The 21,935-nt window shown below is 42.1% G+C and overlaps 1 long non-coding RNA gene across 1 annotated transcript in view; it reads right to left on the bottom strand.

Moving 5' to 3' along the window:
- The window catches only part of LOC117088744, a 28,180-nt gene extending 24,076 nt beyond the window's left edge, over positions 1-4,104 (bottom strand). Inside the window, exon 1 of the long non-coding RNA XR_004439295.1 lies at positions 3,972-4,104. This is a non-coding gene — a long non-coding RNA (uncharacterized LOC117088744). The remainder of the gene's footprint in view (positions 1-3,971) is intronic.
- Positions 4,105-21,935: the final 17,831 nt, after the last annotated feature.

The following is a 21,935-nucleotide window of genomic DNA, read 5'->3' as shown; positions in this document are numbered from 1 at the left end:
CATTTGATCCTTATCAAACTCCCTTTGCCCTCATTTAATAAAGAAACCTATGTTCCAAAATGTATGTAATTTGTCTAAGATCATACAGCCAACAAGTGGAGAAGCCAGAGTTTGAACCTATATTGGACTCCAAAGCCCAGTATTCCAATAATACCTTACTACTTATAAAGGGAGGTGGACTGTTGTAAAAACACTAAAGGCTAACTTTTTAGTTGACAAATCATAGTTGTATACATTTACAGGATACAATGTGATGTTTTGATACATGCACATAATGTGGTATGATTACGTCAAGTAAATTAACATACCCATCACTTTACTTACCTATCTTTTTTATGGTGAGACATTTGAGATGTACTGTCTTAGTTATTTTGAAATACATAATACATCATTCTTGACTATAGTTACCCTGGTGTACAATAAATTTCAAAAGCTATTCCTCCTGTCTATCTGAAACATTGTACTCTTTGATAAGCAAATCCCCACTCCCTCCCTCCCTATACCCTCCCCTCAGCCTCTGGTAACCATCATTCTACTCTCCACTTCTATGAGTTCAACTTTATCAAATTCCTCATACAACTGAGATCATGCAGTATTTGTCTTTCAGTGCCTTGCTTATTCCACTTAGCATAATGTCCTCCAGATTCATCCATATTGTTGCAAATGACAAGATTTTCACATTTTTAAAGGCTGAATAGTATTCCATGTGTATATACCACATTTTCTTTATCTAGTTATCCATTGATGGGCACCTATATTGTTTCTATATCTTGGCTATTGTGTATAATGCTGCAATAAACATAGAAGTGCAGGTAACTCATTGACATACTGACTTCTTCCCTGTGGATATATACTTAGTAGTAGGATTAGTGAATTATATGGTAGTTTTACCTTCAGGCTTTGAGGAACATCCATACCATTTTCTATAATGCTTTACATTTCTACAAACAACATATAAGAATTCTCTTTTCTCTACATCTTTTCCAACACTTATCTTTCATCTTTTTTATAAAAGTCATTCTAATAGGTGTCAGATTATATCTCATTGTGGTTATACTTTGCATATTTCTGATGATTAGTGTGTGAGCATTTTTTTTCAGGTACCTATTGGTCATTTATATGTCTTCTTTTGAAAAAGATCTGTTCAAGTACTTTGTCCATTTTTTAACCTGTTTGTTTTCTTGCTATTGAGTTATTTGAGTTCCTTACATATTTTGCATATTAATCCCTTGTCAGATGTGTGGCTTTTTTTCATCTCTATGAAAAATGATGAGTTTTTTTAATCTGAGTTTTTTTCAGATAAGTTTTTTTCATCTCTGTGAAAAAATGACATTAGTATTTTGATAGGGATTGCATTGAATCTGTAGATCACTTTGGGTAGTTTGGACATTTTCACAATATTAATTCTTCTAATCCATGAACACAGGTATCTTTTTATTTATTTGTGTCCTCTTCCATTTTTTAAGCAGTGTTTTATAGTTTCAGTATCCAGATATTTTACCTCTTTGGTTATATTTACACCTAAGTATTTAAATATTTTTATTGCTATTATAAAGGGAATTGTGTTCTTAATTTTCTTTTCTGATAGTTCATTGTTATATATAATAGAAACACTACTGATTTTTATATGTTGTATCCTGCAACTCTGCTAGATTTATCAGTTTGAATAGTTTTTTTGGTGGAGTCTTTAGGGTTTTCTCTGTATAAGATCATGTCATCAGCAAATATAGATAAGTTCCTTCTTTCCTATGCATATTCCTTTTGCTTCTTTCTCTTGTAATGGCTATCTTTTATTAAGGAGTTTCTGTGTCCCAGAAATTATGCTGAATCATAGTGCATCTATTTCTTACCAAAAACTAGTTAGAAAAGTAGTATTATTTTACAGAGGGAGAAGACACACTTGGAGAGCTAGAATGTCAGAGCTGGGGATGAAATGAGGCACATCAGCTCCGAAAGTCCAATCACTGAGCCACTGAGTCATGCTGCCTCCCTCCCAAGGTGAAGAGAAAGGAGGTAGTGTTACCTACTCTCCAAAGGACCAGAAGGCATAGTGTTTTACATCAAATTATTCCCCAAAGAAAACTGGGTTTGCTCTCTCTCGGACAGTTTCCTAAAGCAATGCTGCTTTGGCACTGATGTTGAGAACAAGGCTTCAGTCTGAGAATCCAAGGCTCAACACAAGCCTTGAGAACACAAGGTTCCAGCTTCTCTGACCCTGAGAACACAAGGCTGAAATGCCCACTTGGAACCACAGCCCTGTGACTTTCTTTTGTATACAACACACAGCTGAGTTCACCATACATCAAGGGAAAAACAGAAAACATGATGGAGTTTGAGAAGTTCTAGAGAACACTAGAAATGGAAATACAAATTATTAAAGCTTATTGAAGAAGCCTGGTATGTAAGAGACCTATTCAGTTTGGAATAAGGAAGGCTGTGAGGAGAAATGATTGAGCTGGATGGGAAAGTTGCCCTGCTGACCAAATTCTGCTATAAGATTTAGGGGATCCCCCAACACCTTGAAAAGTAGTCTCCTACAGTCTTGCAACTTTGGAGGCATGTGCCCTGTGCCTGCAATGCCCTACACATCTCTTTCACTATTTCTCAGTCATTTGCAGCCTCATTCATCAATGACTCAGGTATTTGGCTCAGGTCAGCCGTCCTTTCCCAGGGCCAACCCTATCAGATCAATGGCGCAAAGCACTCTCTATCTGCCTATGAAATTCTATCTTCTGAGCTGGTTTTACTCAACAACCCCCCAGCACACTACTCTGCAACCTCATGGAGACCTCTGGCCATTGACCCCTTTTTTTCCCTCTGTCTCCAACATTCTACCCCCTTCTCATTTTTCTCCCTGTTTTAGCTAGACCCAAAGGACCACAACTCGTGCCTACACGTCGCTTCTCTTCTGTCCTTTCAACCACCTACCCTGACTTCAATCGTGAATGACTCTGATTACCTGCCCCCTCCATGGCTGTAGGTGGATTGCTAAGCACCACTGGAGAAAATTACACAAGTGGACTCATTGGTATCACTAGAAATTCATGATCACCAGCCTTGACTGTCCAGGAAGCCTACCATTTCCCGGTCAATCCACATTTTTATTATTTTCCAATTTTTCTCATCTCCTTAGTACTTAGGTTCCCTTACCTTCTCATTTATTATTTATCCTCAAGCCCAAATGTGCAAATGTTCCTGAACTAGCACTATAGCATCTGCTGCTTGGGCCCCACCCAGATCTTCTTTTCAGGTAGGGTCACTCTTTCCCCAGCTGCTGCAGGAGTTGTCACCTTTCTCTGGAGGATTGTCCTTAGGTTATAAAAGCTGCCTTACCCAGAGATTACAGGGAGGCTGTGCACCCCACTCCACTTCCAGAAGGGCAGTCAATGGCCAATTACAGACTGATGCAGAAAAACAGGAATTAAGCCTGCTAGCTGGAAGGACAAACTCTGTGGAAACAATTCACACTCCAGAACCCCTGAGGGATCAGGCTGAACTTTGGTTTCTGAAGCTACACCTTGGCCTAGCTTTTACCCTACGACATCCTCCTTCCCCACCCTTTCTTACACATTTTTCTTGAGAACACTTCTCAACAAATCACTTGCACAAAAATCCCCATATCGGGCTCTGCTTAGGGAATTTAACCTCAGATAACCACCTTTTTTGCTCCTCCTTTCCTCCTGTGTTGGAGCTGAGTGATCTTATTCAAGGCCAGTGCCTCCTCCTGTGCTCTGGGCCCCATGCTGTTCTGTCTTCCCAGGAACCTTGCACAATCAATAATCCTTATGTGTTTCCCCCCTTGGCTCCATCCCATCAGGATTAAAATATGCTCAAGCTTCTTCCATCTTAAAAAAACAAATCTTCCCTTAACCCTCTCCCCTTTCCAGCTACTGCCCTCTCTCTCTTCTCTTCCATAGCCAAACTTCAGCATAAGGTTGTTTAAGCTTTAAAATAATTTCTTTTATGCTTACCTTTCCCTGTCATATGCAGAACATAAAGAGTCCACATTGTGGAAGGATTAGAGATTTTGGAAGACCTCAAGATGTGGTGAGAAGGGAGCCCTTTGAGGACGTGCCTGCCATTCTTACTGTTATTTTGAGCATTTCTGGCACCTACGCTGGTGAATGTTGCCCGACATGGCACTGTTTACATGCAACTCCTCCACTTCCTCACCCTCTGCTCTTTCCTTAACCCACTCCAATGTGGTCTCCTCTTCTGCCACTTCACCTCTGACCTCCGTGTTGCTAAATCCACTGGACATCTTTCAGTGCACGCCCCACTTGATTTTTTTCCTCCACTCTTTGCTGTGTTTGCTCTTTTTGGCTTCTCTGTCTTTGCACCCCTCGTGCCTGCCTCACTGCCCCTTTTTGGCTCCCCTTTCAGTTCCTCTACCTTTAACCACCCATTCAATGTTGTATCTCTCATAGTTCTGTCTGGAAGCTGATTTTTTTTTTCACTCTGCGCCTGCCCTAAGCAACCTTATGCATTTCCAAGGCTTTAATCACCACGTCAGTGAAATGGATCCCTAAATATCTAGCCCAAGTCTTTCTTCTGAACTCCAGACTCATATATTCAACAGTCTTTGTCACATCTCCATGGGGATACTTCAAATATGCCTTAAACAGAATATGTCTAGAATTAAATGCATATTTTTTCTACCAAAACTGCAGCTTCAATCTTGATAGCCTTAAGAAATTTCATCACCACCCACATAATTTCTCAAGTCAATAATTTATGAGTCAGTTGTTATTTCTCTCCAACCTTGTATTCAATCAATCACCAAGTCCTAATAATTCAATGTCTTAAATAGCTCTCAAATATATCTCCTTCCATTCATTCCCCAATGACAGTATGCTAGTTTAAGCCATCATTATTTCTTGTCTCAGTATTTAAAAAATTTTTGTATCTATTGGGGGTTAGTTGTAGGAAATCGATATCACTTTACCTTTTAAGTGTAAATGGATTTAATATGGGAAATAAGGAGATTGTTTGCACAATCCTTGAAAGACTGGAAGGCTCTGGGCTAAGCTTCCTGGAATAACATCCAGAACAGCATCACAGAAAAGGCCCAGCAGGGGAACTGCTACCCTAGCAGAACAAGGCTTTTAAAAGCGCAAGACAGATTATGAAATCCTCCTGAAAAGTCATTGGTGGTTTCCCATTGCTTGTTTTTTTTCTTTTTTCCTTTGTTTGTTTGTTTGAGACAGTATCTTGATCTGTTGCCCAGGCTGGTGTGCAGTGGCATGATTATAACGAACTGTAGCCTCAAACTCCTGACCTCAAGCAATCCTCCTGCCTTGGCCTCCCAAAGCACTGGGATTACAAGAGTGAGCCACTGCCCAGCCTTCTCATTACATTTCAAATATAATCCAAATTCCTCATCATGGCCTGAAAGTAGTGTTTATCATGTGCTTATGATGTGCCAGGCACTGTGCTAAGTGATTTTTGTGGATTAACTCATTCGATCCTCAGAATAAACCTATGAGGCAGATAAATTATCCTAGTTTTTAGAGATGAGTCAATTACGATTTAGGAAGGTTAAGTGACATTCCCAAGGCCACCCACCCAGGAGGCAAGGCCATCAGACTGCCTGACTCATAGTCCATGCGTATTTAGCACACTGTTGTCCCACTGTCTCCATCAAGACAGACCCTGGGAATATCTCCAGCCTCGCTTCTCATCAATGCCTCCCTCACTCCCTATTCTCTGCCAATGCTGGCCACCCTTAGTCATAGATATGCTCTGTCTTACCTCCAAGCTTTTGCACTTGGCTTCTTCTTCTTCTTCTCTGGAACATTCTTCCTCCTTTTTTCCCCCTAGCTCATGTCTGCTCATCCTTCAGGACAACTCAATCAAATTCCCCCTCGTCCAGGAAGCCTCTCTCCTGACCCCTTGGAAGTTGTAGAGTCTCCCAATTACCCCATCTAGGGGTAATTACCCCCACATCTACTCTCCCGCAGCACTTCACACACGTGGAATCATCCCCTAAATCATCTAGTAATTCTTTAATGTGTGCCCTCCCCATAAAGCTGCATGGTGGCAGCCACCGTGCCTGCTGGGTCTATCTCTCTCCTGGGGACCCAGAATTCTGCCTGCCACAAAATGGGCATCCAATAAATCTTTGCCAAGTAACTCACTGATAAGGGGAGAGAAATTTAAATAACTCATTATCTAAAAGAAGGATAATAAAAATAAAAACATCTTAACAAAAAGTGTGGGCAAACTCCCTTTGAAGAAAGAAAAGAGGAGTGATTAAGGGAAGGAAGGAAGGCCCACAAGACCTCAACCTCCTGAGTCCCTCCTGAGTGGGACTTCAGTGTGACCAGCTCCCTGTGCGTAACTTGGTTCTCACCCCATGCCCAGCCTGAAGCAGGGCTCAGATGTTCCACACACTCAAGAATTAGTCCCAGATCCACAATGGTATGTCATTAGATCCAAATATGCAGTGCTATATTTCCAGGAGGTTGGAAGTATGTGTTTCATACCGTGTGGCCAAACTGTGGTAAATACATCTTTAAACCTCACTGCTCTGTCCCCAAAGTCCTCTCTTGATGCCAGCCAACCCATCTCCTCTTCTTCCTCCAGAGTAGCCCTTCCACTCCGCAACCAAGACAGACCCAGCCTCCCTCCCACAGAGGCTGCCCATGTCTGTGTGTCCACCTTTCTCTCTTTGGATAAGGAGTATGGTTCACTCTTTCCTTCTCCAGGGCACATCCTCACACTCAGTCCCTGATCCACAACAAAGGCTCCTCCTTGGGATCCACATCCCTTTGTCGTCCAAAAGACCAAGATGGCTGAACAGAAAGGAGTGCTTTATTGGCAATATTGATTTGCAAGCACAGAAGACAAAGTCTCCAGTGTGGACCAAAGGTGCTCTTTCTTTGAAGAGGGGAATGTTGGGTTAGGTTTTATGCCTCATAGGGCTGGTATCATATATATTCAGCAGGTTTAAAGGAAAAGCTATGCATATTTATGAGGGGAGCTGAGCGCATGTGGATTGGGTAAACATGTATGTAACATACATCTCATGTTCACTTTGGAGCAGGGTTTTAGCATTAAAAGGAGCTGGAATTTGGCTCTTTGCATCAAAAGGTGAACTATAGGATGCAAAGACAGTTTGTGTGCAGTCTCTATAAGCTGCCAAAACTGGCCTAAAATCTGCAGTAGCTTCTCAAAAGAGAATGTTTGGAAGGCTGGTCCTCTGTTCAGAGTTGTAATGGCTTGATAGCTCCCATTTGTAAGTTTTGTAAGGCTGTAGTATTTCTTACAGTAGGAATTTAAAAATGTACCATGGCAAGTGGGCCCTGAATTCTCAACCCGTAGGTACCTTTGCTTCCTTAACCTTAGGGCCCATCTTAGTTGACAAAGGGGTGTCTGTTTTGGTCTCTCAGATCACATCCAAGGAGGCATATTAAACCTGTGTAACTTTTGGTTTTAATAATCTTTTGTTCCCAGCCATTGTAGACTCCCACATCAAGAACCATGCCTGACAGACTCAGATCACAGTTTCTTCTAGGATGTAGGCATAATATGCCCCCTTCTGCTCTTCAGTGCTGAGTTATAATTCTCAGTGCCCTGGGAAATAGACTAAGAGGCTTCCAGAGAAAAAATATGAGATGAAACAGCCTTTCCACCATAGTGAAGCATGGGAAAAAGTCAGGTGACAATGTCAGGCACGCATCGCCACATTCTCCCTCATCTGGTAGACACTTTCCTGAGATTGGCAGAAATATCCCAACAGGTAAAGGAGAGTCAAGGTCATTGTGAATCAGGGGGTTGGGCAGTAGCATGCTTCAGTGGGCATAGCCTAGGTAAAAACTACATTTACCTGGCCATATGCAAGGTGGCCCAGGGTGATGATGTGGCATCTCAGAGCAAAGTCAGATAGGAGACCTCATGGCGCCACTTCCGACTCCGTCAGGCCTGTATGTGGACTCCTAGGGGCCCAGAAGTTCCTACATGCTCCTGTGAAGATGACAGGTACAGAGAGGACAACTGGTGCAGCAGAGGCCTGGGTCAGGAGGAGGGGCCATCAGGGGTGGGACCTTGGCTGGGCATGGTGGCTCATGCCTATAATCCCAACACTTTGGGAGGCCGACATGGGCGAATCACCAGAGGTCAGGAATTGGAGACCAGCTTGGCCAACATGGTGAAACCCCATCTCTACTAAAAATACAAACATTATCTGGGCATGGTGGCGAGCGCCTGTAACCCCAGCTACTCAGGAGACTGAGGCAAGAGAATCGCTTGAACCCGGGAGGCAGAGGTTGTAGTGAGTCAAGATCTCACCACTGCACTCCAGCCTGGGCAACAAGAGCGAAACTCTGTCTCAAAATAAAAGGTGGGACCTTGACGACCAGAGGCTGTGACAGTGGTACCCAAGCAAATGGCAGTTCAGCCATTGGACCAGCTGAGCCAGCCAACAGCAAAGATGGGAGGAGGAGGACAGCATATGGACCAGGTGTCATGAGCCCCATGCCAGGAGGACTCAAAACTTTCCCCATATCCAGAAGTAAGGCAGAAGGAGGAGGAAAGAACCAATGGCTTTGAACTGACCAAATATTTACTCTATAGAGACTTGCTGTTTAAATGCTAGAGTTGGTGAAACCATGATTTGGCAAGTTTAACATGCATTGCCTGCCCCCTATCTCATGCTCAGCAGAGACAGCTGAAGGCCTGTGAGGGTCTGGCAGACGCAGAGCAACTGGAGATGCTCAGAGAGACCCAGCCCTTCAGGAGCAAGGCACAAGTCATGGGGCTAAATCCCAACATCTACATAGCCTCAACCAGGATTCTGAGGGAGGCCATGATGGAGCACAGCTCCTACCCTGACCTGAATGATCTGGTTGTTAATGAAATGTCATGCCCCTTCAGATCTCCCAAGATTGTGGCTCCCTGTAGCTGGAAGGCTATTAAAAAGAAAAATCCCAACTCTATTTTGAAATCCATATGATTATTTCTAGCAGTGAGGCCCCTATCCCAGGGGATCATGAGGAGGGAGTCAGCTGCTATTTTTCATGGAGAACAAAGCCCGCCAAAGACACCCAGCGGGCTGGGAGAAGAAGTATTTCACAAGGTGACCAGGCTACAGCCTGTCTGCACACAAATTAGAAGTGGCATTGAGTGAACGCAAAGAAAGACAGGGTGAAGATCCCAGATACAGGCTTCGTTTCAACATGGTTGCTGTGATCTCTGGTTGTGGTCTTCAAAAGATTGTGGGTGGTGGTAGGCAAGACAGAGAAAGAGAGGAGCACTGTTAGGAAGGGCTGAGTTGTTTAAATGCTATGGTTGGTCTTGCAAAGTGATTGTTATCTCAAGGCCTAAATTCTGCTGATTCAATTGCTCTTATTTGGATTTTCAAATTATTCCTGACAAGATAATAAGTCTCTTTCAAAACATTAAATCGGATAAATCTCCCGGCTGGAGATCTCTTGTTCGATTTAATTTTCTGCAGATATTCTAAGAATCTAATGAGAAATCAAAATGAAAGGGCTTAATTGGAATCCTCTAATTCCCCAACACGAGGTCTCGTGTTAAAGAATGTGGAAGTAGACATGCAGTAAGATGTTTTTTTTCTCTCTCTCTCTCTCTCTTTTTCTCTCTCTGGGTTTAGCTGAGTCCCCTCCTGACCTTTAGATGATCTTGTTAAATTTTCCAGTCTATAGAAGGCTGAGCATTAATTATAGAGCTTGATTTCTGCTTGTTTCTGTGGCCAATTTTAATACACTCCTCAGTTTTCTTTAGGTCTATTTAAGGCTGCATGTTGTGTCTTCAGCTGAGCTGTGTGGACATAGCAAATCAGATATCAGTTTTCAGAGCTGCTGTTCTGCAGAATGTGGAGGGTTGATAACTGAGCTTGTAAAGTCCCCTGGGAATTGGTTTGCCAAAATTGACTGCTTCTATTCTTAGGTGCTTTCCCAGATTAGTGACTTGGGCATCGTTTCCATCCATGCTAGGTAATAACCACTACCCTTTATTGAGCACTTACTATGTGCCAGCCACTTTGCCGAGCCTTTTACATGCCTGCTTTATTTAATCCATCTCCATGCAGCATCCCTGAGAGCCAGATGCTGTGATTATCCCCATTGTATAGAAGAGCAAGTGGGCTCACAGAGTCCATGTCATTTGTTCTAGGCTGCACCCTTAGTAAACAGTTTATGTACTGGGGGAGGATGGGATTTCACTCTAGATCTATCTGCCTTCAAAACTCTCATTCTCATTACTGCAAGAAGAAAACATCTAAGTTAACATGAAAAGCACTTTTAATGAGGTCCCAGGAATATGATATACCTTTAGTTAACAGAGCACAATCCTTGTCATACATCCACTAACATCCATCCATAGGAACGAACTCTTAATTGCTTTTCAGGACTTTGTAAAAAAGGTAGGAGGAGGGAGGGGTGCTCGTGTTTCCTCACCAAAGAAGCTGCTGTCACCCAGATTGGGAGAGAAATTGATGTGACAGTAAGCAGTTTCATGTGCCCAGTATTGCAAGAGAAGGCAGAAGTATCACATTCGCTGTTCTTGGCAAATATCCCACCTCATTAAAGAGGATATTGGTCACTTTAAAGGTTCTGAGACAAATATGGAGAGAGTGCCTCACTAGAGAATCAAGTCAACAGAGAAAAGAACACCTACCCCAAGCTTTACTTTCTCTCCTGCTTGTACCTAGACTGACAGCTCCACCTCCCAGAAGACAGATGCTCCTGTCAGCTGCTATTAATGGTCATTCCAGATTAATGGAACCAAGAGGGTAAAGACCAGCCAGCAACTGCTTTGAATGGGGATTTGAAGTGTGGAGTTTGCTCTTGCCCCATCACTTCTTGACTTTTATTACCGGCCATGATGACACTGAAAAAAAAAAATAATAAGAAGAAAACAAGAAAAAATTCTGGTCAGGAGACTTTCCTAGACTGGGTTTGCTCACAAAACTTTACTATAAATATAAGATGGTCTGTGCCCTTGCTTCTAAATTCATAAGGAAGAAGTTCAGTGAGGAAGGGTAGAGGAAGCTTATTTGGCTTAATCAGCACAAAAACTTTCCAAATGAGAAAAACTGTCATTATTCTAGGAGGTGGTGTCCTCCTTATAAATGGATAACTATGACCTGACAGGGCTCAGCCCCGGCGTCTGGAGCTGTAAGAACAGAGCTCTCCCCAACACCTGTCTTCTATCTGCAGCTCTTTTCCTCTCCCAGGCCGCCCCACACCCTCATTTTTGTCCTCCACTGGCATGGAAGGCATTTGTGCAGATGAGTTAAGGGAAATCCCCTTTGAAAAGCTTGACTGTAGGGGCTAGAATTTTAACTCTTCAGTGGAGAGAATAGTTTCTTCCAGTTTCCTGTATTATCCAAGAAGCAAACAGAGAACAAATAATTCAAATAGCCACATTACAGCAAGCAAGGACAGAGCTCAGAGGGAAGGTGCTGACACTCATGCCTGTGCTGTGATGCTGTGGGTTGGGGCTTGCTATCTCTGGGATCTAGACCATGGCTGAGTCAAACTCATTATGAACGATTTACTATTTATACCTCCTACTGATTTCCAAGAAACTTGAGGTGGCTTATACCAAAAACCAAGCCTACACTAAGCCCATAAAAACAAGACTCAAACGAAAAGAAATAGGCATTAAAAAAAAGCAAAACTGAAAATATTATCGCAGAAACCTGGACTACAATTAAGTAACAATTTTATTTTGAGCTTCCTGACATGCAAAGCAAAAAGAGGAACCATGACAAAGTACCTGCTTTGAACATCTGATTTTAAAAACACACCACATTTGTCAAGACATAGGGACTACTTTGCTTTTCACTCTGTTCCACAGCTGCACACTACACCCCATGCAAAGGTCAGACAAAATGAGACCTTCCGGAATTTGTTAAGTAAACTCTTCAAAGCTCAAGGGAATCACAAATTCTTTCTCAAACAATGACATTCTTTGGTCATTTCTCTTATGGGGAAAGATGGAGTATTTGTTCATTTCTTGATAAACTCACAGTAGGACTCTGAACGGAAGTTAATTTCATCAAAATGCCCCCTACAGGAGCAGACAAACAGTTGTCTGTTAGCACAAGCTGAAGTTCACTTCTTCTGAGCTCCATGAGAAGAAGCTAATTCCTGTTTCCAAAGGGCCGGTTACAGTGGGACAGGACAGTGTTCCAGAGAACTGAGGTGGGAGCCAGAATCGCTGGGTTCTTGTTCCAAATGAACAGCTAACATAACTGAGTGATACTGCGCAAGTCCCTTTTCTCTGAGCTGGAGTTTTCATTTGTATCATGACAGGGTTGAAATAGTTCAGTGGTTCTCAACTCTGGCGGCATTTTAGAATCAGTCGGGGGAGGGTTTTTTTTGTTTTTTGTTTTGTTTTGTTTTTTTTAAAACCGGTTACCTAGGCTGGAGTGCAGTGATGAAATCACAGCTCACTGCAGCCTCAGCCTCCTGGCCTCAAGCCATCCTCCTGCTTCAGTCTCCCAAGTAGCGAGAGCTATAGACACACACCAACGTGCCTGGCTAATTCTTGTATTTTTAGTAGAGACAGAGTCTTACCATGTTCCCCAGGCTGATCTCGAACTCCTGGACTCAAGCAATCCTCCCTTTTCAGCCTCCCAAAGTGCTGGGATTATAGGCATGAGACACTGTGCCCAGCCTAGGGGGAGTTTTTAAACATACACATGCCTTGTCTCTTCTACAGAGAAACTAATAACATGTAATTTCCTAGGGGTAGAGCCCATGCATCAGTATTGTTAAAAACATCTCAAGAAATTGTCAAGCGCAGCCAGCACTGAGACCACCAGATGCAATGATCTCTCAGACGCCTCTCCAGATGCCCGTGTCCACGGAGACATCCTTATTGTGAGGGACACCTGGGTTATGATTCCCATGGGCATGGGGCTCTTTCCCACAGAGTCAGCTAGGTTAAAAAGAGCAAAGCAGAAAGGTCCTATAAATCATGCAAAATGAGCTGTCTGCTTATGCAGCTGCACGGCAAAAACGCCTCAGTGTACAGCATGTATTTTGCCTTCTTGATGAGAAGCAGCAGCCTTGAAGCCTAATGCAGAGCTCCATTATCAGTGACCTCAACCCACCTCTCTGGCTGCCTCCTCTCCCCACACGGGCACTCTTACCTCACTTCACATGCCAGGTCCTCCCCATGGACATGCTGATGAAGAGCTGATACAGCTTGAGCTAAGCCTCAAGGGCTGGCTGGCGAAATGTTGCTGAAACATCAAATGGCTACTTCTGCCTTCATTTCTAGTAGACATAACTTAGCACCTACGTGGCAGAGGCTGGATTAGGCTTGTTGCTTCATTTTTAAATATTTTACTGCATTCGTGGAAAAGAGGGAAGATCTCCCTTCCCCACTGACCACCACCCTGAAAAGAATAGCAGCATCATGGAAGGAAGAGGTTTAGACGTAAACTTGATCCCATGCTGCAGGGGTCCCTGTGGCTAGCCTTGAAGGATGGCCAAGGGGCTTGGTAGAGCAGGTTGAGGACGAAGTCAACAAGGCAGTCCTCTCCAGGATATGTGGTGGCAATGGCTTATCCTAGGACCTGGGGCCCAACTTGCATGGTTGACCAGTAGGCCCATGCTCCAGCCCTTTACCATATTGCTCAAGTAATTTGATTGGACTCCATCTTAACATCTCAGTTAGGATGGAAGTCTTGGCCCAAGACTTTTTTTCCTTTATTCTTTTGCTTTTCTTTTAAAGACATGGCCTCACTCTGTCACCCAGGCTGGAGTGCAGTAGCACAATCACGGCTCACTGCAGCCTCAAACTTCTGGGCTCAAGTGATCCTCCTGCCTCAGCATCCCAAGTAGCTGGGACTGCAGGCGTGTGCCACCATGCCTGGCTAATTATCATTTTCTTTTTTGTAGAGATGCATTCTCGCTGTGTTGCCAGGCTGGTCTCAAACTCCTGGACTCAAGCAACCCTCCTGTCTTGGCTTCCCAAAGTGCTGGGATTATAGGCGTGAGCCACCGTGCCCAGCCAAGAATTCTACATTAACTTTTAATTCCCTGGACCATTTGAAAAGAAGATAATTGGTGTCCATATCATGATACTCTCACCTACTATACCTACCTCTTCCTGCAAAAAACCAACTTTCTAGAAAACAGAACAAGTGTTATACCCAAAGTATCTGACAAGAGTTCACCAACATAGAATAAACACTAAATTATTGAGAGGCTTCTGGTTCCACTATGGAATATAAAGACGCAACACCTTGACAAACTGAAAATAGTATAACCAACAAAATTCAGGAGGCAAGAGGAGGGACACAAAAACATAAGCAGGATAAAGGACTCATCCACCATAGTAAGAGTCAAAATCCACTTCAGAACCTGAAATAAGAGTTAACAACAGAAACAGAAAATAGAGTTAACGACAGCTTTAGAGTTAACAGTTCAAAAGCTTTTCCAATATATTTTCTTGATCATAGAGAAATCCTTCTGGGATTTAATAATATTTGGGTTTTTGTTTGTTTGTTTGTTTGTTTGTTTTCTGAGACGGAGTCTCGCTCTTTCACCCAGGCTGAAGTGCAGTGGCGCAATCTCGGCTCACTTGCTCCCTCCATCTCCCAGGTTCGACGATTCTCCTGACTCAGTCTCCCGGGTAGGTGGGACTACAGGCTGCACCACTATGCTTGGTTAATTTTTGTATTTTTAGTAGAGACAGAGTTTCACCATGTTGGCTATGCTGGGCTTGAACTCCTGACCTCAGGTGATCCTCCAACCTTGGACTCACAAAGTGCTGGAATTAAGGCGTGAGCCACAGTGCCCAGCCGGAATTTAATAATACTTGTAATAAGAAGTGTTTGATAGACATTTGGAAATTTCTTCAGTTTCTCATCAGTTCTTTCCCATCTGTTGAATTCATACAGTTAAATTTAAATATTTTTACTTTTTTAAAAAGTATATATAGTGCAATTCCTATTTTTTTTTTTTTTTTGAGACTGGGTCTCATTCTGTTATCCAGACTGGAGTGCAGTGGCACAATCACAGCTCACTGCAGCCTTGACCACTCTGGCTCAGGCAATCCTCACACCTCAGGCTCCCAAGTAGTTGGGACTACAGGCATGCACCACCACACCTGGATAATTATTTTTATATTTTTTTGTAGAGATGGAGCCTTGCTATGCTGTCCAGGCTAGTCTCAAACTCCTGGACTCAATCGATCCTCCTGCCTCAGCCTCCCAAAGTGCTGGGATTACAGGTGTGAGCCACCGTGCCTGTCCTAATTCAATTCTTAAAAGGGTATTTCTGTCTTTTGCTCCATGTATACATTCATTCCAGATGTCTGGAAACATGTTTACCAAGTGTTAATACTAGACAGTGGAAGTTAAACTTGTTTCAAAATTTGTGTTTTTCTGCCTTGTTTGCATTTTTACCATGAGCATGTACTGTACTTATATGAAAAAATGAAATTATGACTCAAAACAAGTCCATGACTAGGGGTCCATGGATAGCTTCAAGATGAACTCTAAAGTGATATGCAGTATTTTATATATACACATATGTGCACATTTTTTTCTGGAAAATGTGTCTTATTTTCATCAAGTTATCAAAAGTGTTCATGACTCTTGAGTGTAGTTCTCTGTCTTCTACATTTCTTTCTCTTTTTTCTTGAGACGGAGTCTTGCTCTGTCGTCCAGGTTGGAGTGCAGTGGCATGATCTTGGCTCACTGCAAGCTCCGCCTCCCGGGTTCAAGCAATTCTCCTGCCTCAGCCTCCCGAGTAGCTGAGACTGCAGGCACGTGCCACCATGCCTGGCTAATTTTATTTTGTATTTTTAGTAGAGATGGGGTTTCACCGTGTTAGCCAGGATGGTTTCGATCTCCTGATCTCATGATCCGCCCGCCTCGGCCTCCCAAAGTGCTGGGATTACACGTGTGAGCCACCGTGCCCCGCCTCTGCATTTCTTATACCTTCAGATTTTAGGCTTCTGGCTAATAATACAGTTGCTCTTGACTATCACCTAAGTGCCTGGCACTGTACCAGGAACTTTACATGTATTGTCTTTTGGTCCTCAAGCAACCTTATAAGGTAGACATGATCATTCCCATGTTATGGAGAAATGAGGGTCACGAATGCTCAGTCACTTGCCCAAGGTCACACAGAAATCCGAGGTAGGGCTTGTAATTTAAACCCAGCTCTGCTTGCGTCTGAAGTGCACATTCACCCTCCTACATTCTGCTTCTGCATCAGACAAGTCACTGGAAGTCATTCATCTGTCATTATTTGAGGACCTGCAGTGTGCTGGCAGGGTCCCAGGAGCTGGGAACACATCCATGAACATCAGACAACAATTTTGCTCTTCTGGAACTGCTATTTGATCATTACAATTTTCTGAGGCAGGCAGGTATCAGTACCCCTACTTCACAGACCATCCACCTAAACCTGAGAGAAGTTAAAGATTTACCCAAGTTATGCAGCTATTGGGTTATGGAGTCAGAATATCACACCTGATAAGACTCATCCTTAAGTTTAAAATATGCATTTATTTTTAAATCATGTTACACCTTAATAAAAACGGTGGAAGCGATAGAATATAAAGTTAAAGTTAAGTTCTGTCCTCCATTGTCCCTAGCCTCACCTGATGAAGGCTGTTGGACATCCTGAAACAGGCTATGTTTTTCCCCACCTCTTTCTCATTTTTCCTTTTGGGGCCCTTCTCTCCATTCAAATTGCCCTATTTTGTCACCCAGGATCCTCAATTTGCTTCCAATTGTTCAAACACAGCTGTCTGTCCTACTTCCTCTTCTCCTACTCCCCAAAATACTACTTGGCACATTTTTTCTATGTAGTCGTTGATCACTGAATACCTAGAGGATGTTGGACACGGTGGTAAGTGTGGGGAGGCACATTCAGAAAGAATAAGACACAAGCTCTCTCCCTCCAGGGCCCTGTATTTGCACTTTAAATTGGAATTTGTTCAACCCCAAAAAGGCTCTAAGATATAAAAATGCATCTCAAATGGTAGACTTTTCAGATACTTTAAAAGATGTTTCATTAGATCATTTATTAGTTATCCAGAAGCTTGCCAAAAATGCACATTCCCAGTCTCCCTCCTCAGATATTCTACATTCCATATTCTGGAGTGGGGGGCAGGAATATGCACATTGGGCAAATTTCCCAGGGTCCATGTACAACATTTTTTGAAAAGCATTGGTGTACTGGGGGAGATTGTATTGTGCACCTCCTCTAGGAATCCCAGTGTGATGGCCACACCCGTGATACTTCTGTCGAGGAACTTATCACACTCGATTGCAGCTGTCTGTGTCTACTACCAGACAGTGGAACCCTCTCCTATTCATCTTTGTAGCTCATGTCTCTGGCACATAGTGCCACACCAGAGACATGAGGCAAACATGTATCAGGTATAGGAAGATGTGCACAACTCCACATTAGTCACACACACACATCATTGTCATCATCACCATCATCATCATCGTCATTGTCATCTACTGTATTCACATGGAAAAAGCTGGTCCTAGCTCTGTCCCACTACATGGTGCCTGGGATGAATATCTGCTTTTGCAATATGCTAAGAAGGAAGGCTTTATAAAGCCATAGTTGACTTGGCAGCTGGAGAAAAGTACAAAGGCATATTGCAAGAAGAGAGTCAAACTCTTGATTTATTCCCATGTCCATCTAGCATGAAACCTGCAATAATAAAATTGAGTGTTTTGGTGAAGATCACAGAGCAAGTTGCTCAGATCTAGGAATAGAACTACAGATTATTTTACTTTCTATCAAGTCCTTATTGCTCTGATCAAACCTAGGAAATCCAAACCCAAACATCTTTGCTCTCATACCACTATCTTGTAGCACCTGTGGCACTAGTAAAAATAGAATTATGTATTTGTAAAATCTTATTTTTCATATTGTAGATACAATAAATATAACTAGAATTTCTAATTCTTGATAGTAATGGATCATCTTGCAATCACTCCACTTTGGGAAGCCCTACATTATATCAGGGGTTAATAAATGCTCTTCTAGTTTGGGAACCTCAGGGAAGGAAGCCCAGCATCATATGCAGAAATAAAAATGGAAAGATTTAAAAAGGAGAGAGAGATGAGGGAGGAAAAGCAAGAAGGCAGGGAGGGAGAGAGTGGAAGAAGGGGAAAGAAAGAAGGAGCAAGAAGAAAAGAAAAGAAGAAAGGGAGAAGAAAAGAAGCAAAGAAGGAAGAGAGGTCTGAAGCTACAGATTTTTATTTGAAGCTAACTGCATTATATGCACAGGAGATCATTTCACAATAGTAACTCACAAACAACATGGTTGGATTAGTCAAAGGGACATTAAGATCAGATTTGCTGTTGCCCACACTTTCCTCACTGCAATGAATAATTAAGTGAATTTGGTAGACACAAAGTAAAAATGCCCCTCCTTCATGGCATCCCTGATGCTTCTTGAGAGCCCATGAATGCATTTATGGTCAATATCTCTATAATCCTGGCAGCACTGTTTTTCACATTCAGCTTCCAGGCACTTGATTGAGACTCCAGCACAATGCATCCCTGATAATAGAACAGATAAGGTAGTTACTATGTTTAAATGGAGACAGCCCATTTGTGAATATGCCAGAATTTGCTGTAAGAGAATTAAATAAGAACAATACTATTGTGAATCCAGAAAATCTCTACAAGTGCTAAAACTGTTTATAACATATTGCTCTGTACTTCACATATTTTGAAAAGATTTTAAAGGTCAACTAGTTCAATCTCCAAGCTATAAATTAAATATTGAAAAACAAAGCCACATTATCTTTTGAGAGGCCTCAGTTTCTTCATCTGCAAAATGAGAGGACTGAACAAGGTTTATTCCAGTTTCAACATCTCATATGTCAGCAAGAATACCTAGGAGCAGTAATCAGTCATGGTCCCTCTGGTGCATGGTCAAGCATATTGAGTAAGGAATGAAAACTGTGTCTCTCTTATTTGCTTCAAATATTAACTTACAAATGCTAACTTTAACTTGAACTGTGTAATGGCAATCTGATTTAGTCTGGAAATCACACCTAGATACATCTAGAAATAGAAACACTTCCACTTCCTTCAGGATGGTGAAGGGTTAATTACAGGCATTTGTAGATAACCTTTCATTTCTATGATTTTACCTGACCCCTTACCAAATGTGCAAACTCAGTGGAAGTGTCAAAGGGTAGTAAAGTTTCTAAAGCTAAAAAAAAAAGGCAGGTTTTCTCAGACTTCCACAAATGCTAATTACTCATAATGACAAGTCATTACCCAAATCCATTTCTGGAAAGTCACAAGGACTTGACAGGTCAAAGCAGAAATGTCATCAATGTCATCTTGGCCTCCAGTAAGAGAATCTGCCAAATTAATCTTCAGTATACCCACACAACCTTTTTCCAAAGATGGTAAGTACAAATAGAAAGGAAATGTTAGCACCTTGGAGAGAGGAAACTGACTCAATCAAGGTATACACATGGAAGATGAGAGAGGCCACTGAGCACCAGGAGCTAACGGCTAGTATAAGGGTGTCCTCCAGCACGACTTAAGCTATGTGACATAATTATGGCTTTTTGTGGGGACAGGACTCATGCAACAGACACAAATACAACTCTTTTAAATTCAGAAGTGGGGACATGGGAACATCTGAGCCCTTTGGGACAGGAAGAGGTTGAGACGCTTAGCTGCCGATAGCACTGGATCTCATTTAAAAAATGCTGGTTCTATACAGATTCCTATTAACAAATTTATTCATTATTTAATTTATGCATTCAAGCATGTATTTAGTCAACGAATGTTTTCTGAGTGTCTGCTTTTTGCCAACTGCTATTCTAAGTTCTAGGAGTACAGTGGTGAATGACTTGGGTAGTGCTTGACCTCATCAGATTTCCAAAAGGAAAACAAATAGTAACTAAATAATCATTCAAATAAGAAAATATAATTAAGTTACACACTTTATTGAATACACTAAAGAGAATGAATAGGGGAGAATGAGAGATTTGAACAGACTACTTGACCTAGTCAAGAGAGAGGACGTAGATAAGAAGGCAGGATCTCCTAGTAGAGGGGCAGTAACAGGACTGAGAGTAAGGGAGAGCAGCATTCCAGGTGGAAGGTACATTTTGTGCAAAATCCTGAGGTGGGAATATAAGAGGAATAAGAAAGCGAGGTCAGTGTGGTCAGAACAGAAAGCAAGTGTAAGGAGTAAGGAGTGCAGAGCCTGGAGTGGCAGGCAGCAGCCTCTGAATTACCAAGGCCAGGTAGGAACAGGAGAGAGGCAGTGGGAGAGGGTGGGAGGCAGCACACTCTGAAATTTACAGGCCAAAATTGCCACAGAGAACCAGATCCCTTGAATAAAGGAGGCTGCTTGAGGGCTGTAAGTACCTGAGTAAATCATGGAGAGCCTTGTAAGTGGAGGTAAGGAGTTTGGAATTTACCCCACATGCAACGGAAGGTGACCAAAGTATTTCAGTTGGAGGGCGATATGATCTGATTATTTTCTAAAGATCACACTGGATATACATGGTAGAAATGGAAGTACAAACCCACACAGCATGAAGCATCTCAGAAAGATGATGAATTTAAAAAGCAGCCCCACAAGTCTACATACTGTGAGATACCATCTTTATACAGCTCAAAAGCAAGAAAACTAAGCAATACATTATTTGGGATAATAATGTATTTCATCCCATAGATGGGATGAAAGAGTATTTGTAAAAGGGAACTATAAAGATGACATTCAGGATAGTGATTACCTCTGGGAAGAGAAAAGAGGGTGGGGTAGGGGATACAGAAGTACTTAAGGTAGTTACTAGGTGCATGTTCTAGTCCTTAAGTTGGATGATGGGTTTTGGAGCATTCATTATATAAATTCAATAGGAGGCAACTGAAGTATTTCACTTGAAGACCAATATGATCTGATTATAAGATCACACTGGGTATAGATGGAAGAAATTTTTAAAAAACCAAGAAATATACAACATTTCTATGTATCAATTATTATATTTAAGAAAAAATGACTCGTTCTGCCTACTATGTGGCGAGTGCATGAGTGGAATCAGTGAGAATAGTTAGGGGGTTGTTTCAGTTTCCTAGATGGAAGCGTCCATTTTACAGACTCCAGAAGGTCTGAGATCAGGCCCATAGCCCACCACCATAGTGGCACCATTCTGTGAAAACTAATGGGATCAGTACATTTTTATTCAATAAGATCATGAATTTTCAAGTAGAAAGAGTGACTAGATATATTGAAACTCAAGACATAGGCTCATAATGGTTATTGAATTACCAACTCTACAGCAACTGTATGTTTACAAATCACCCTCACATTCATTATCTGTTTTTCTCCAACTACAGGAGATTCATTCATCATGCAGGTGAGAAAGTGTCTACTCCAAGTTCACACAGCAAGGTGAGGACTGAGCTGCAACTGGAAAGCTCCAAGTTGATGTAGTCTTTCCAGGATATTTGGATGCCTTTCAGGCACCAAACATAAATGATTACCTTTAGTACTACCCCACCTTACCTTCCAAACCACTCTGTTTCAGCTCTGTCATATTTTGGCAATTATCTTTCAAACTCTGTTGTCTTTATAGGTTGCTACACATGCACACACACATACACAAACACACACATATATGCACACATATATACATATATATATTTAGCATACATATTCTCTATAAAATTATCTAATTCTATATGCCCAGCCTCAACAATTTCATTCATTCATTGAGGGTGATATTTAACCTTTCTTTTTCTTTTTTTTGTGCAACCCATAGTGTTGCAACCACAGTGGGCATGTTGAGGTACTACCACCTATTACCCCAGGGGATCCCCAAAATTGATTCAGTTACTCTAGTGGCTAGGTAGGTTCTCCTTTTCCTCATTGCTCCAGACTGCATGCTCTGTTACAGATAAAGGCTTTCTTATATATGAGGGGACTGTTATTCAACAAAA

This window comes from Trachypithecus francoisi, unplaced genomic scaffold (genome assembly GCF_009764315.1).
Source record: "Trachypithecus francoisi isolate TF-2019V2 unplaced genomic scaffold, Tfra_2.0 Lachesis_group10, whole genome shotgun sequence".
NCBI lineage: Eukaryota > Metazoa > Chordata > Mammalia > Primates > Cercopithecidae > Trachypithecus > Trachypithecus francoisi.
Note: the sequence above shows the minus strand (reverse complement) of the source record. Positions and strands in the feature narration are given on the sequence as shown.